Raw genomic sequence first — 14,379 nt, forward strand, 5'->3', positions numbered from 1 at the left:
ACTAAAATTTTTATTTATTTATTTTCAAATAAAAGAATTTCTTTTTAATCATTAAAAAATGTCAATATTGGAAAGTCATTGTATAAATATATAATTATCATTTACGAGATATATCTTAAGAATATTCTAAAATAATATATATTAAAAATATTCATAAAATAATCTAGAAATCTGTAATATTTGATATTACATATAGAATTATCTATAAAAAGATTCTCAACATTTATAAGATTAATAACTAAGATTTTGACATGTATCAACAATCCAATAAACACTAAAATATATAAATATGAGATGAGATTTATCATTGTTACTAGAGTAGTGAAGAGTGTAAAGAGTGTGTTAGAGTAAGATAACTTATAGGTAGAGAAAAAATAGTGTGATAAGTGTGTTATACTACAATTTATTGCATATTAATAAAAGTGTTACATTATCTTCTAATTATAAGTTTTCTAATTAAATCTTAATTTCTTTTAAGTTATTAGTTCACTTGTGTTAATTTTAATATATGATTAGTTCTAACCAGTGGCGGATCCATTAAGGATCTGGGGTGAGCACATGCACACCTTGAAATTCAAATTTTCTTCGAATAATTACATATTTTAATAGTTTTATCTACCTTGAAATTTTAATTGTACCCACCCTAAAATTTTATGTGATTAATATATATATATATATATATATGTAAATCCTGAAAAATATTTCTGAATCCGCCACTGGTATCTCCACTCTAGATTGGCTCGATATAGCCGTTGGCACATCACTTTTCATAGTCTCCTTCATTGACGCAAAAATGGAGGAGATGGCCATTCTACTTATAAAAAGTGTTGTTCTCTTCATTATGTAGTTTTTCAAGGACGATGATTATATTTCCTACATCAATTGCGGACAACAAATCTTGTCGATCCAAGAGTTGTCGACTGCGGAGGTTGTTAACCCTGATCGAACTACGTTGACAGTCTTCATGTGCCCTTGTGTGGACGCCATAGAGCTTGAAGCTCTTCCAGTCGGTTGTCCAGACTGTCTAGTCTTTTGAAGATCGTTAAAAATATGTAATTAATTTTCGTTTTCAGGATTAAGATGTTGAAATGCTGATGTATAGTTAAGGTACACTATAAAGATATGAAAACTTTAGTTTACTGCTTAGATACATTTTGGAAACTTCCAAAAAAAAATCTTTGAAAAGATAATTTTGGTCGTTTGGTTAAATAAAAATTAAACTAAAATCTATTTGGTTTACTATTTAAATACATCATGATATTAATTAAATTAAAGTTTAATAAAAATTATTAATCAATTATATTTTTTATATTAAAATTTAGCAAAGAAAAATAGAAAAATTTCATACATAATGTAGTGAATAAAGGATTTGCTCAGATAAGGGGATGTAAATATTTTTTTTTCCATCTAGATTATTATTACAGTATATTATTATAGATGTTTGAATTATCTGATAATATTTTTAAAAAAATATCGAGATTATTTGATATATTTGGAAAGACGTAGTTTAAACTACTATATTGTTAGCTTAAGGACATGCATGCATCTTAAAAGAAATCATAGAATGATCTATATGTATTCTCAAATTCGTCGGATGATTCATTTCACTTTTCAAAATTATTATATAATCTATACGTCTTTAATAAAATATTTTAACAATAACTCTATACGAAAAAAATAATTTTCAAACAAATATAGAAAAAAATTATTTTCTAAAACATTATTTGGTCAATTTTGCCCAAAGAAAATAGAAGAAAAAAAGTCGGCAATCGCAGTGCAAGTTACCGTATCTTCTGTTCTTCATCTTTTCCCCCAAATCTGAGAATCTCAGGATAGGGGTGTTCATTCGGTTAATTCGATGACCGAATCGACCGAAATACCATTTTTGAATTAATCGAATTTTTTTTCTTTAACCGTTAATCGAACTGAATTTTTTTTCAAAAATATTAACCGAACCGAATAAATTTCGATTAATTCGATTAATTTTCGAATTAACCGAAATTTTTTAGAATTTTTTAATTTAATATTTTTTAATTAAAAATAACAATTTACAATTAATTTAAATAATATCTAATTATAAATAATATCTAATTAATTTGATTCAAACATTTTACATTTAGTTTTGATATTATTTTAATTAATTAATATTGATTTGGATTTTAAATGGATTGAGCCTCTTAATATAATTATATTTAAAGATTAATTCGGTTAATTAATCGATTTCGAACCGAATTAACCGTTAATCGAATTCTAAAAAAATCCTTAACCGTTCTCCGACCGAATTAATTCGATGACCGACCGAATTAATCGAACTAATTTAATTTAATCAATTAATTCGATTAAAACTAAATTTTGAACCCCTATCACAACGTTATTTATTGCTATAGATTTTAGTATTACTGATTTTTTAAATGTCTCCACCTTGGAAGTGTGTACCACATGCTCTCTCTGTTCACATCTCCTCTCTCTCCGCCTCCGATCTTTTATTTTCTTCTGCAAATCGAATTTCAGTCTCTCTCTAGACCGAATGTTTTTCCGTCACTTTCCTGAGGAAATTTGACGAATAAAAGTAGTTCCCCATTGAGTTCAAACAAAATGAAAACGATAGCTCCAATAAACAGTGTTGCAACAACCGCCGCGGCATCTTCGACGAGGATAATTGATATCCTTAACCCCAAAGTTTGTTCAATTTATAGTCGTTGTTTTCCTCTCTGCTTCCCTCGTTTTCTTTGCTACTCACTTATCCTCGTCTTTTTTTCTCTTTTCTCTTCCTTCTCAACGGATTACTTCTTACCAACTCCGCATGCGTCACCTCCGCTTTCTCCCCCTCCTCCTCCTCCTCCGTCGACTGTGCTAAGGACAGGGATAATCGACGAAATGGAACAATGACTAGTGAGTTCATCGTCGAAGAATCAGATTGGAACTCCACGAGTGGTTCTACAGAGTTCGGTGGTGGAAACGAGGAAGAAGAAGAGAAAAGGAAGAGTGAGAACGATGATGCAGTTAGGATTAGGTTTGAGATATATAAGGTGTGCGAGAAGAGTAAAGTTGATTATATACTGTGTTTGGATAGCGAGGAAACAATTAAGCTGTTTAGTGATAGTGAAAAGAGGGAGAAATACGAGTAGGATAGGCTTGGGTCGGATTACGACGGATTTTTTTGTTCATCTGACTTGATCTAATAACAATGACTCTTTCATTTTAGATCTAACTTAAAATTTAAGTCTATCCGAATTTGATCTGTTATATAATTTAAAAATTCGATTTGAACTGAAATAATAAAAAAATTGTTTTTATTTAATAAAAATAATGATTTAATTAAAATATATATATAAGGGTATTATTGTATTTATTTATAAATATGTAAGGTAAAATTATATTTTTTTAGATCGAGTCAAGTCGAGTATTTTTCATCCTAAATCTAAATACGATCCGATCCGAACATCACATTTAAAAAATCTAACCCGATCCGAACCTGATTTTTTTAAAAGAATCTAACACAATCAGATTAGATCAGATCGGATCAAAACTCATCGAATTCGAATCTCATATCTATTTCTAAATACGAGAGGTGTCCTGGGAAAGATAAAATGTTGGATTTTGTGGTTCCGAGACTGAACAGGTACCAGAGACCTATACCTTGGCCTCAGAGTCGCGATGAGGTAAACTTTTACCTGAAATATCCTATTTAATATGTATCAATCAATGGGACTTACCATACAATATTAAGATAATTTCTTTTAGCAAAATATAGAAACATTTAAAATTATTTTTACATATCTTCATTTGGGCGAATTTCCTAATAAATCACCCTTACTATCTTTATTTCCCTGTCACACATCCTTCTATCTTAATTTTTTGATCTAATATCTTTTACAGAAAGACACATCCTATGCATCACGTAGGCGCAGCTCATGCATCGAGCCTTACGTAAATTGTAAAAAATATAGTGCTAATTTTATAAATATTTTTAAAATGTGCTTAATATGTAATTAATTTCTACTAGGGTGATATTTATGTAAAAAAGTCAATTTTAGTTATTTATTTTTTGTGTCTTCATAAAAAAAAACTTTCTACATTAAAATCTTTAAATATTCTTTTGTAAATTATTTTATAACTTGACAAATTTTTATTTTTGCATGAAATTACATAATACGTATAATCTAGTGTAGGAAAACTTTGAATGTAAAGGGGTGTTTGGTTCAAGGAATGTGGGATTCCCATGGGATGGAAATTTCACATTCCCATGTTTGGTTGGCCGGGAATCTCATTCCCGGTAATGTTTTTATTACCAATAGTAGATTTTTTGGGGTATATTACCGGGAATGTCATTACCTCCCTTCCCTTAGGTATTGTAACATTACCGGCGTTTTGGACTAAAATACCCTTAAATTTTTATTTTTTTCAAAAATATCATTCTTCTGTCATTGAAAATTCTACGAAGGTTAAATTACAAATTTATCCTTAAATTATTTTAGATTTACAAAAAAAATCTATAATTAAAATTTTATATGAAGTTTAGGGGTTAAATTTTTTTTACCCTTTCATTAAACATTTTTTATATTTTTAATTTTGTAAAAAAATTATATAAATATTATGAATTTAATTTTTTAAAGAAAATATATAAATATTTTACAATTTGTAATATTATACAAATATATAATAAGGACAATTTGGTCAAATATACATTCCAATAATCTTTTATTCCTTTGACCAAACACGGTAATCTTACATTCCTGCTAAACCAACCAAACACAAAATACAACATTCCCAGTAATCCTATTCCCTGGTAATCTTTTATTCCCACTGGTAATCTTACATTCCGTGAACCAAACGCACCCTAAGTAATTTAAAATATGAATAATTTTATAAAAAAATTATAACTAGTATTTCTTTTACAAAATGATGATGATGATGATAAGAAATATTTTATAATTTATAAATTTATAAATTTCATATATTTTTGAAAAATTTATTGACTTTTAAAATTAATTGTTTAAAAATATAAAAAAAATATTAAAATAAACTTTTAATTACAATTGAGGGATCAAATTAATTATAATTCATTAATTATTATTTTTTAACAACAGTTAATAATAATAATGTTTATTATTTTTTAATAAAATTAGAATTTAATATTTATTTAATATTTTTAAAAATTAATATTAGAAAGAATATTTTATTAAATATTTAATCAAGTTAGAATTGAACTAATGAAGGACAACCACGTGTTCTCAAAATTTTTGGACTAATAACAATTTAGGTCATTGTAAGTTTAAATATTAGACAAATTAGTGTTATATTGTGAATTTTGAGAGTTTTTTTTTAAATCTAAGGTGAATACAAGGTAATATATGTACAAAGACTCAACTACTTGACAATGAAAGTTCATACCCCTACATGAGCAATACTCGAACTCGAGACCTCAAGGATAACAACAATCTCTTAATCACTATGGTCGCTTGGTTCGTACTGAATTTTGAGTTTAAATACCTAATAAGTCTTTATATTTTTTTAAATAGTCCAATATTTCGGCCTCTGTTAATATTTAGTTCTGGCTCCGTCCTTGATTGTATATGATTATAGAAAACAATTTAAATTGAAATCAAATAATATTATGATATTATACATATTTTCAATTGGATTTAAACAAAAACTCGAACAACCCGACTCAAAAAATTTCAAATAAAGTTTGAATTATAAAATAAGACTCATCAACTTGGATAACTCGAAATTTTTTACTCGACTCGGTTGAATGCAACATCTCGTTCTACAACGGAGGTTGAATACCGTAACCTTAAGCAGATGAGGGAAAACCTTTTTCTTTTTTCTAAAAACCACCTTCATATTTTTGTCTCATCTTCTTCATATCCTTCTTTTACAAAAAATTATCCGAGACGAGAAGAGACGGACGGCGGCGGCGGCGGCGCGCGAGAGTCCCCCTTGTTCTCTATCACTCAACAAGGAAGTGGAAAGCCAAGCCTTAAATACCATTCACAACAGTGTTTCCAATACTATGTGGGATTGAGCATTACCAACACTTGTTTTCAATACAATGTGATTATTCAGGAAACAATTAGCAATCATGCACCTTAAAACAACTAAATCAGCAACCAATTGCATTAGTATTATACGATTAAATATGTCATAATTAAATGTCAATCTACAATCAATCGCGATTATTGCAATTTTAAGCAAAACATTCAAAAATAATATCACTATTTAAGGCTCAATCTCACATAGTATTGGGAACAAGTGTTGGTAATACCTAATCCCACATAGTATTGGAAACACTATTGGGAATGGTATTTAAGGTTTGGTTTTCCCACTTCCTTGTTGAGTGATAGAGAACAAGGGGGACTCTCGCGCGCCGTCGCCGCCGCCGTCTGTCTCGAGTCGAGTCGGGTCGTGGTCGTGGTAATACGTGCTTCGACACGTCCGCGCGAATACTATTTTTGTAGAGAAAATTCTTAAGAAACAAATGTAATACCACAAGTCGTTGCGATTTGGGACTATCGCAATGCGATAGATTATCGCATTGCGATTTACATATTCGCATTGCGATAGTCCAAGTTCGCATTGCGATAGTCCAAAATCGCATTGTGAATCTGGAAACTGATTTGTGATACGGAGATCGCGTTGCGAATTATCGATCGCATTACGATTTAGTTGGTCATTTTGGCAAATGCACAAAAAGTTGGTTAAAATCGTATATTATAAGGTATTTTTTATCACTGAGATTATTTTCTTTTATTATTTTGACTATAATGCCTATCATCTGATGAAGTCATGTTTGCATGGATGTATTGACGACAAATTTTCAAATGAAATTTCAATTATAAAATATAACTTAAGTAATTCTAAAAAAATTAAATTAAATTAGAGGTGAACAAAATTCAATTCAATTCGAAATGATTTCAAATAAAATTTGAGTTATAAAATAAAACTCAAATAATTCAAAAAACCTCGAAATTGAATTAAGGTGAACAAATTTGATTCAATTCGAAATAATTTCAAATAAAATTTGAGTTATAAAATAAAAGTCGAATAATTTGAAAAACTCGAAATTTATAATAAATATTGGATTGCATTATATATTTATAGCACATGAAAAAATATATATGTATATTGCATATAGTTATAGAAAGTTGTTTAAAATTGAATCAATTAGTACTATAATATTACAGATATTTATAGTTAAATTTAAACAAAAAACTCGAACTTGATTTGACTCGAATTCAATAAACTCAAACAATTCAACTTGAAAAAATATCAAATAAAATGTTATGGGAGACGTAGATAATTACATTGTGAAAATAATATGTTCATAAGTTAACATTATTAATAATAATAATTAGATTAAAAAAATAAATCTTACTATAGAAATGGTCCCTAAGAGAAAACCACAACAGCAATTTGAATATATTCCACAGTCGCAAGCCAATTAATTACCTCTCAAATTCCATAACAAAAATCAAACTCTAGAACACCCAAAATATCAAAATTAATGATTAAAAAATTACAAACACCATATACCATGTGATATAAAGTGAAAGAAGCCTACACGTACCGGTGGAAGAATGAACTGGAATCGGGGAAGGCACTAATGAAACTTGACACAAGCTGAGAAGAGAGAGCTTGTCCCTTGATAAGAACCTGGTGGTATCCCCCTATCAATGATACCACCATTTTCTCTTCATCCACTTCTTCCAAATTACCTGTTGTCACCCGTTCATCAGCATTCACAAAAGCAATTAAGTCAAATTCCATATAGCAAATTGATTTTCTTACATTAATGGTTACCAAAATGTATGCGACTACACCTGCCGATTGGCTGGACCGAGTTGTTTTGGAGTTATTTTGGTTTAAGGCTCGAGTTTTTTGAGTTGAGTCATTACAAGTTCGGATCATTTCGGTTTTTATTTAATTCAAGTTATTTCGGGTTCATGTTTGAGTGAATTTGAATTATTACTGGATCGGATTTCAAATTCGGGTTAGTTGACAGATCTACAAGTAATTATTTATATAGAACAGTCATCAAAAGCTTACCTAATTCGATCTCGAGTTCTTGATCTTCTGCATCCCCTTCTTCAACTATACCGTCCTCCAATGCCGAAGCTGCTTGCGCATACCTTTCCAGAAACTGTTCTTCAGTTTCTTCAAGTTCACTCTCAGATTCCTGTCCGCCACCGAAAAAACAGAACATGTTATTTACCGGTGCACATGCTGAATTCCTACAAAAATATGCAACTGGATGTTCTAAAAAAGGTTGGCGAATTTCAAGAGTTTGACCTCATCATCAATTTCAATTTCGTCATCTTCCTCGTCATTGTTATCATCTTCAGATTCTTCACCATTTTCTTCCTCTTCCATTTCTTCATCCAGCTCTTTCAATTGTATAGATGTCTCAATCAGCGAAGCAAAGCAATCTTGCAATAAATCACCTCTTGGATTGCCTACTCCCAATAACCTTTCAATCATCTTTACCAGTGTCATCACTGCGAACAAAAAAAAACATGAGAGTTTCTGTCGGTTGTTTTACAGGGGAAGGATGATGAGCTGTAAAATAGATACTTACCCGCCAACTTTATCTCTGACTTTGCAGACAGGCTGACTTCAGAAGAACGAGTGCAGGCAAAAGCCAGTGCAGATGCCCAGGTCACAAAGCCTCCATCGCCTTCCTTTCCAGTACTGCCTCCACTGCTTCGGGATGACATAAATAGCATGATGCAATAGCAAGCAAGAGAGGCTTCCACAACGAAGAAGGCTTGCTTCTTACACCTTTGAAACGAGAAAATGCTGCCTGGCAGAAGACAACTGCAATTGATAGCCGCACACCTTCTGTTTCACCTGAATAAGTTGGGACGTGTAAAAGTATGTGAACACACGAGCAAGCTCTCCACATTGCAGACGGGTATTGTAAAATGGCCTCGCTGACAAATGCACTTATTGCTTCAATAATGGATCTCTGTGGCACAGGTGGAGCAGGAGCAGGCGGGGTTTTTCTAACGATGAAATTCTCCAGTCCATATTTACTATGCAAACTAACCACTTCCTTGATGCAATCAAAGACAGACATATCTTCCGATTCTTCCCATGCATGCCAATCTGCAATCAAGTCGGCCCAAACTAGGAGTAATTCGGATAGTTTAAGCTCTCTGACTACATTGCTTCTGGTAACAGAGAGTATAATGGATCGAAGCACGTTGATGAATGATCTATACATGATGGAGGTGGTGATGCCTCACCTTCCTGATCATTGCAATAAATTAAGGAGAAAGTAAATATATCATAAAAAAAATAAGTTAATTAGGTAACTTCTAATAGCAGGGAATAATCATCTGATGAATAAAAAGCACGAAGTAGAGCAACAAATAATGTCAATTATGAAGCATATGAACAACTTTTTAATTTAGCCTAGATATTAGTTTGAATATATAAAAAAATGAGTAAAACCGGAGCAGAAAGACACCATATATCAAGATCTTTTCTGTTCTAATAAAATTCTGAAATTTTATATGCTTGCATACAAATTTTACCATCAACAGTCAAACATGTTAATTCTCTTACCCATTAATAGGCATGGTATGCTTAACTGCTCAAGTAGCAGAGTATTGTTAAAAGCTCATATTACAAGAAGAAAAAACCAACCAGTGGAGCCGAGAGCCAAGCCTGTTGCAAGAGAGCTGATAAAGCTCTACTAATGGCAGCCTGACCAGATGCTTCTTTTCACTTGAGTCATTCTGTTCATCCTCTTCGTCGATGAAGTTTTCCCAAGATTGAGCCATAACTGCTAATGCTTCAAATCCCCGTTCAACCACCTATAACAAATGCAATGCTTTTTCACTATCAACCAAATCAGGAACGCCCAACGAAAATTTACATTACAGTCCATTTTCAACCACAATCTGTCAGAGGTAATGTATGCAACAATCCAAAATTAAAGCAAACATTTTTGGAATTTAACTTCCTGACAGAAACCCATGTTTGACATGACGTGCTGCTTTTTTGTGATCGTGCAAGCAAACACCGACCTTGCAGAAATTGAAATTTTTAAGGAGAAGAAAAGTTTGAAATGTAATGGAATTCATACTTACATGAGGCCATGGCTCCAGGCTAGGATGTATGGACTTCGACATCACATCAACCAATGATGAAATAATATGAGGTATGAATTGCTGTGTTATCGTTTCCAGCCTCTACAATAGAATTGAGAAGCTGAAACAGAATGATGTTTTCTTCATCTTCATTACCAATCCTACTAATTACAACTTGAAGAAGAGGTAACCACTCAGGTGGAAGATACTCATTCTGAAAAGAACAGACAAAAGATAGGTGAAACATTATCACAAAAAATGGGAATGCCTTGTAACACTAAGGATTTGATTTGGGGACCCTACTTCAAGGAGCCCAGCAATTGCTCCTGCAGCAGCTACTCGCACAGGGTAACAAGAAGTTTCTTCATTATCAGGCATTGCCAATGCCTTAAACAAGGAATAATAGATGTCTGCACTCATCTCCTGAAAAGAATACAAACTCGGGAAATGAGATTTATCAAGTCAATGCATTTTATACATAGTTTTGAAGCAAGTAAAAAATCAGCACACCAGTGTAAGCAAATCAGTACAATAATGGCATGCTTAAACTAAAAAAAGACTTCCTCCTAATGAAAGAACATGAGATGAAACTAATACAACAATGTCTCACTTCTGGAAGACATGACGCAAGCTCCCCAAGCACCCAACTTGCAGCAGCAACCAAGTATGGTGGACAGAAGGGAAGTGAGTACAATGGTAGCACCCGGGTTTGAACCAAAGTTGTTGTATATGCAGGTTTTTGCTCTCTCAGAAACTGCAGTGTAGAATGGCGGATTACAAAAATTAATGGTAGATTTTGTTACTAAAAATATTAAGGGTAAGAGTTTTCATTAATGTAACAGAGGCTAGATCTGCTTACATCTTGCAGGCCGCCATATGCCATTAGAACACCAAAATAACTGCCATGGTTGACACACAAAAAAAAAATAGAATGAAAGAATTAAATTTATGTTAATAACTCCTGATGGGAACTGAGAAGGAAGGGGAAAGTAGAAGAAAATTAATGATGATACTGCGTCCACAAAGGAAAAGCAACCAATCAGAAATTAAAAACTTTATGACAAATCCCTCCACTTCTCTTGCTGAAGAGGAAATATGAAATATGAAAAAGGAGAAAGACAACAGATAAATACAGGAGAGAGAGAACATGAAGTTTTAAAGGAAACAGCCATTAACAACAAAAATAAAATATTAAAAAGACTAATATGTGAAATATGTTTATTAACTCACTCTTTCAAAATTATAGGATCAGAAGCAGTAGAATCTGAAGGAACGGGAAATTTTGATAGATATGGAAGCACCAATATCTCCCCGACAGATTGGTGACTATTTTTCTTATCTTTTCGCCTTTCTTGCGCTTGGATGAAGCTGAGGGTCCATTATTAGAACTCCCAGTTGGAGGCCCCTGTATGCATAAAACAAATAGTAATTCTATCGAGATAAAAACACCTTCAAAACATTCTTAGAGGACTATCTAGCACCAACCTTTGACATTGAAATAACGCCAAGTAAGTTTATTGCACTTTTTCTGGTTGTAAATAAATCCTCCCTCCATCCAGATATTTCTTCCTAGATACAAATTAAAAGTGTTTGTATAAAATCCAATCAAATTGGTGAATACATCACTCGATATAATCATGGCACATTTGTTTATGACCCAATATAAGAAGGAAAACAAAGGAAATGACGAATAGAAAGAACTAATGTACACACAAGTTCAGATGGAAGATTCTTTCGAATGTACTCCTCTGGATCTTCTTCCCACTCTAATATATCCTACTTGGTAGAAATCAAACACCAAAAAACCATCAATTAACTAAACTTCTATTCAATTTTTAAATTGTTGATGAAGATGCTTTTTCCTTAAATTTAAAAAATACCTTCTCATTCAACACCAACGCTGGTATGATTGAAGAATCCAACAAAAAAGAAAAATGCGGTGAAACTAATCTCCATCCCTATTTCCAAAGAAAACAAAAAGGTGAACTTAAAGGATATAAATTTCAGAGCACCTAGCACTAACTTCCTGAACAGAAAGTGTAGACGCATTGAGTAAGCATTTGGAAGTTAAAAATGCAACCTAGAAAACATTGAAACTGATACTGAATGGTGGAAACAACATTTTGAGCGAACTTACTGGGCCTGTCTCCAGGATGTGTGAAATCACATCGAAAGCTAGAGAAACAATCCTTTCGGATAGAAAATCAAGCTTCTATAAAAGGAAAACTGAATCTTTTAGTTTTAACTGAAACATTAAAGCATCAAAATATATAGCAGCAGAAATCTACGTAACCAAAGTAGAATCAAGGAGCTATGGTACTGTATAACTTACACTGAAATTTGAGCTAAATTTGACAATCTTCAGAACACAGTTTATAATGTTGGGCATTAACCTGAAAAATAAGGGTACGGCATGAAAGAATGCGAAATATATTAACATTAGAAAATTAGACTAGAAAGATATGATTATTACTTATCACAATACTTGCGGTGGCGTGTTGTCAAAGAACAGAAAATTTGCAAAGCCCTCTTTCCGATCTTTAACCTTAGCAAGTACTCATCTTCTGAAGTATCACCATGATCCAAACTCAATGAACCCAGAATGCGAATTAGATCATGACAGAAGGAAGACAAAAGGGGAGCCACAGCAGACGGCATATATGACCTCACCTATAAAGCTAGTCATAATTTTAAAAAAGATTCCAGTAGAAACAGGAAATAACATAAAAAGCAAAATATACTCATAGGACCTTTTCAATTAAGTAACAACCAAAAATAACTGCAACCATTTGGGGGCTTACAGCTACCAGAGGTGCTTACTCAGGAGCTAACTAACATGACAATAGGTAAACCGTGTTAAAATGCATGCAGATTCTTAATCAGATCATTAAACTTTTAAAGTTTGTATAGCCACATAGTGATGAAATTAGTTTTTTAAAAGGCTAATAGATTCATCCAATGCTGCCTGAGTTAGAGGGATAAAAGGCATTACTCACCGCAAAATATAAGCATTTGCATATAAGGAGAAGGATCTTCTCAGTTTCCAGGTCTTTTTTACTATGGGTAGCTGTAGCCTGTATTACAGACCAGATATCTTTTATGATGGAGATTCAGATATCTGTTGAACAGATCGAGAGAATTAGGGTGGAAAAAAAGAGAGTTTGAAGACAGCCACCTTTTCAACGAAATGATGCAACACTGTCAGCAAAGGTGCAAGAATTTCTTTTGCAATTAGTTCCAGCTGCGGTGGTACTGGCTCCTTAGCAACTTTAGGATTCAAAAAGTACTGCCATAAGAAAGGAAACAAAAATAACTTAAACTCAAAATCTGTTACTTCAAGCTACCTTTGAGCTTATGCCACATTTACTTCAATAAAAAAACTCATGATTAGAAACCTTAAGCATAAAATTATATCTGTACTAAATTTTCATAGTATTGAGAAAAAAAAAAGTACCTGAAAAGGTCTAACAAGGGCATGAAGAACCGTAAGGGTATTGATGGTACTCCATTCAATGTTTGCACCATTGCTTATGACATTACTGCTTTGAATAGCGGATCGCAACTCAGGCACAAGTTCTGGCCAAGAATTCTGCTTAACAAACTCGGCAATGACAACAATTCGAAACTGTTGAGGGGAAGACATCGATGTTCATATGTTATTATAATTAATTTAAACAATAAATAGTAATATCATCATAATAGTATAAAAATTGCAGAAACTCCATACCGCTTCCACTAGAACTTTTAGAACCGACGCTTCGGCTTGAAGCAAAGTTCGCAACAGCTGGGCCTTGAACTCCTTGCTGACTTTTGAAGACGATCCATCACCAACCTCAATGTTTCGCCTCGCGAAGTTTTTAAGATAAGTTGAAGCAGCGACTCTTTGACCTTGACTTTGACCTCCTGTAAAAATCATTAAAAATAATCACAACACTGTTAACTGATTCAGCAAAAATGAAATTTTGTCGAGAGTAAGATAATTCGAAATGGAATCAAAGGAACACTGATTGGAAGTAAGAAGAAGAGCGGGTTTAGTTTACCGGCGGCGATGGAGAGGAGAGCGAAAGGGAATTGAGGTAGCAAAGAGAGGCCATCGAGAGCGTCAGTTGATGCACGAACAACGTTGCCATCGGGGCTGAGCGTTTGGTCAAGCAGCTGAGCAATCTGAGCGAGATCCATGGCTGTTTCGATTTTTTTCTCTTTCTTTTTTGGTGTTCAAAACCCTAAAATGTTGGTATAGAGGTGCTGGAAAGAAGAAGGCGGGAAAAGTTTAGTTTTGGTG

The 14,379-nt window shown here is 32.7% G+C and overlaps 1 pseudogene; it reads right to left on the bottom strand.

Annotated features, from left to right (window-relative positions):
• Window positions 1-7,463: 7,463 nt before the first annotated feature.
• LOC120204290 lies at window positions 7,464-14,379 on the bottom strand (annotated as a pseudogene).

The sequence above is a fragment of the Hibiscus syriacus genome, unplaced genomic scaffold (assembly GCF_006381635.1).
Source record: "Hibiscus syriacus cultivar Baekdansim isolate YM2019G1 unplaced genomic scaffold, ASM638163v2 tig00010573_pilon, whole genome shotgun sequence".
Lineage (NCBI taxonomy): Eukaryota > Viridiplantae > Streptophyta > Magnoliopsida > Malvales > Malvaceae > Hibiscus > Hibiscus syriacus.